We start from the raw sequence: 4225 nt of genomic DNA, 5'->3' as shown, positions 1-4225 counted from the left end.
TTGAATAGCAGTGCTGATAATGGAAATCCCTGCAGTGTTCCTGACCTTAGTGGAAAAGCTTTCAGTTTTTTCCATTGAGAATGATATTTGTGGTGGGTTTTTCATAGATGGCTTTGATAATATTGAGGTATGTGCCCTCTATCCCTACTCTTTGAAGAGTTTTGATCAGGAAGGGATGATTTACTTTGTCAAATGCTTTTTCCGCATCTATTGAGAGTATCATATAGTTCTTGTTCTTTCTTTTATTAATGTATTGTATCACATTGATTGATTGCAGATGTTGAAACAATCTTGCAGCCCTGATATAAATTCCACTTGGTCTTGGTGAATAATCCTTTTAAGGTACTGTTGGATCCTGATGGCTAGTATTTTGATGAGAATTTTCACATCTGTGTTCATCAAGGATATTGGTCTGTAATCCTCCTTTTGATGGAATCTTTGTCTGGTTTTGGGATCAAGGTAATGCTTGCCTCATAAAATGAGTTTGGAAATTTTCCCTCCATTTTTATTTTTTGGAACAGTTTCAGGAGAATTGGAAGTAATTCTTCTTTAAATGTTTGGTAGAATTCCCCTGGGATGCCATCTGGCCCTGGGCTCTTGTTTGTGTCGATATTTTTTTTTAAGATTTCATTTATTTATATGACAGAGAGAGATCACAAGTAGCAGAGAGGCAGGCAGAGAGAGAGAGAGAGAGGGAAGCAGGTTCCCTGCTGAGCAGAGAGCCCAATGTGGGACTCGATCCCAGGACCCTGAGCTCATGACCTGAGCCGAAGGCAGCAGCTTAACCCACTGAGACATCCAGACACTCCCGTGTGGATATTTTTGATGACTGTTTCAATCTCCTTACTGGTTATGGGTCTGTTCAGGTTTTCTATTTCTTCCTGGTTCAGTTGTGGTAGTTTATATGTCTCTAGGAATGCATCCATTTCTTCCAGGTTGTCAAATTTGTTCGTGTAGATTTGCGCATAATATGTTCTTATAATTGTATTTCTTGGGTGTTGTTTGTGATCTCTCCTCTTTCATTCATGATTTTATTTGGTCCTTTCTCTTTTCTTTTTGATAAGTCTGACCAGAGGTCTATCAATCTTATTAATTCTTTCAAAGAACCAGCTCTTAGTTTTGTTGATTTGTTCTATTGTTTTTTGCTTTCTATTTCATTGATTTCTGCTCTGATCTTTATGATTTCTCCTGCTGAGTTTAGGCTTTCTTTGTTGTTCTTTCTCCAGCTCCTTTAGGTGTAGGGTTAGGTTGTGTATTTGAGACCTTTCTTGTTTCTTGAGAAAGGCTTGTATCACTATATATTTTCCTCTCAGGACTGCCTTTTCTGTGTCCCACAGATTTTGAACCATTGTGTTTTCATTATCATTTATTTCCATGAATTTTTTCAATTTTTCTTTAATTTCCTGGTTGACCCATTCCTTCTTTAGAAGGATGCTCTTTAGCCTCCATGTATTTGGGTTCTTTCCAAATTTCCTCTTGTGATTGCGCTCTAGCTTCAGAGCATTGTGGTCTGAAAATATGCAGGGAATGATCCCAATCTTTTGATACCAGTTGAGACCTGCTTTATGACCCAGGATGTGATCTATTCTGGAGAATGTTGCGTGTGCCCTAGAGAAGAATGTGTATTCTGTTGCTTTGGGAGGGAATGTTCTGAATATATCTGTGATGTCCATCTGGTCCAGAGTTTCATTTAAATACTTTATTTCCTTGTTGATCTTTTGCTTGGATGATCTGTCCATTTCAGTGAGGGGTGTGTTAAAGTCCCCTACTATTACTGTATTATTGTCAATGTGTTTCTTTGATTTTGTTATTAATTGGCTTATATATTTGGCTGCTCCCATGTTAGGGCCATAGATATTTAAAATTGTTAGGTCTTCTTGTCGGACAGACCCTTTGAGTGTGAGATAGTGTCCTTCCTCATCCCTTATTATAGTCTTTGGCTAAAAATCTAATTGATCTGATATAAGGATTGCCACCCCAGTTTTCTTTTGATGTCCATTAGCATGGTAAATTATTTTCCACCCCCTCACTTTCAATCTGGAGGTGTCTTTGGGTCTAAAATGAGTTTCTTGTAGACAGCATATTGATGGGCTTTTTTTTTTTTTTATCCATTCTGATACCCTGTGTGTTTTGATTGGGGCATTTAGTCCATTTACATTCAGAGTAACTATTGAGAGATGAATTTAGTGCCATTGTATTGCCTCTAAGGTGACTGTTATTGTGTATTGTCTCTGTTCCTTTCTGATCTACTACTTTTATGTTCTCTATTTGCTTAGAGGACCCCTTTCAATATTTCCTGTAGAGCTGGTTTGGTGTTTGCAAATTCTTTCAGTTTTTGTTTGTCCTGGAAGCTTTTAATCTCTCCTTCTATTTTCAATGATAGCCTAGCTGGATATAGTATTCTTTGCTGTATGTTTTTCTCGTTTAATGCTCTGAATATATCATGCCAGTTCTTTCTGACCTGCCAGGTCCCTGTGGATAAGTCTGCTGCTGATCTAATATTTTTAGCATTATATGTTACAGACTTCTTTTCCAGGGTTGCTTTCAGGATTTTCTCTTTGTTGCTAAAACTTGTAAATTTTAGTATTAGATGATGGGGTGTGGACCTATTCTTATTGATTTTGAGGAGGATTCTCTGCACCTCCTGGATTTTGATGCTTGTTCCCTTTGCCATATTAGGGACAATCTCTACAATAAATCTCTCCAATATACCTTCTGCTCCTCTCTCTCTTTCTTCTTTTTCTGTAATCCCAATTATTCTGATGTTGTTTCATCTTATGGTATCACTTATCTCTCAAATTCTCCCCTCGTGGTCCAGTATTTTTTTGTCTCTCTTTTGCTCAGCTTCTTTATTCTCTGTCATTTGGTCTTCTATATCATTAATTCTTTCTTTTGCCTCATTTATCCTAGCAGTAAGAGCCTCCATTTTTGATTGCACCTCATTAATAGCTTTTTTGATTTCAACTTGGTTAGATTTTGGTTCTTTTATTTCTCCAGAAAGGGCTTTTATTTTTCCAGACAGGATTTCTCTGATATCTTCTGTGGCTTTTTTGAGCCCAGATAGCACCTTGAGAATCATCATTCTGAACTCTAGATCTGAGATATTACCAATGTCTGTATTGATTAGGTCTCTAGCCTTTGGTGCTGCCTCTTGTTCTTTTTTTTTGTGGTGAGTTTTTCTGCCTTGTCATTTTATCCAGATAAGAATATATGAAGGAGCAAGTAAAATACTAAAATGGTGGCAAAGACCCCAGGAAAGTGTGCTTTAAGCAAATCAGAAGAGACCCCAAATCATGGGGGGGGAGAATGGGGGTAAAAATAAGTTCAGAAAAAAAATTAAAAAAAGAAAACATTATGCTGAGTGAAATAAGTCAAACAGAGAGTCAATTATCATATACTTTCACTTATTTGTGGAGCATAACAAATAGCATGGAGGACAAGGGGAGATGGAGAGGAGAAGGGAGTTGAGGGAAATTGGAAGGGGAGGTGAACCATGAGAGACTATGGACTCTGAAAAACAATCTGAGGGTTTTGAAGGGGGGGGTGGGAGATTGGGGGAACCAGGTGGTGGGTATTAGGGATAGCAAGGATTACATGCAGCACTGGGTGTGGTGCAAAAACATTGAATACTGTTATGCTAAAAAGAAATAAAAAATTAAAAAACAAAAGAAAACAAATAAAGAAAAATATAAAAAAGAAAATATATATATATATTAGAATGGTGACTAGAACAGGGTCACCCACTTTATTTTGGGAGTATTTTGGTCTCTTAGAAGAAACTACCTCCCAAAATTTTAAAGAGTGAAAAACATATATAAGGGTAAACACAGTGAAGGGATGGACTATGACTATAAAGATGAAAAATTTTTTTTTTTAATTTCTAAAAATGGAGTTGATAAGTTAGTTGGGAGAATAAGGAAAAAGAAAGTGGAGAGAATTTTCTCAGGTTGTAGACTAGAACAAGCCCAGTGTTAGATTTAGGGTGTATTTTGATCTATTAGAAGAAGTTGTACCCAAAATTTTTTTGAAGAAAAAACCCCATGTGTATACAAAAAATAAAGTTAGATAAAATGAAGGATAAAATATGATTGTAATAATGAAGTTTCAAAAAAGAGTTTTTTTTTAAATGAATGGTATTGTTGGATAAACTAGATAAAACATTAAAAGAGGAAAGGGTAAAAGTTAAAAAATTTAGCAGAAGAAAAAAAATAAAATTAAAAAAATT

This window comes from Lontra canadensis, unplaced genomic scaffold (assembly GCF_010015895.1).
Source record: "Lontra canadensis isolate GAN:19392208 unplaced genomic scaffold, GSC_riverotter_1.0 scaffold81, whole genome shotgun sequence".
Classification (NCBI taxonomy): Eukaryota; Metazoa; Chordata; class Mammalia; order Carnivora; family Mustelidae; genus Lontra; species Lontra canadensis.
The sequence above is the reverse complement of the archived record's forward strand: the minus strand, read 5'-3'. Positions refer to the sequence as shown.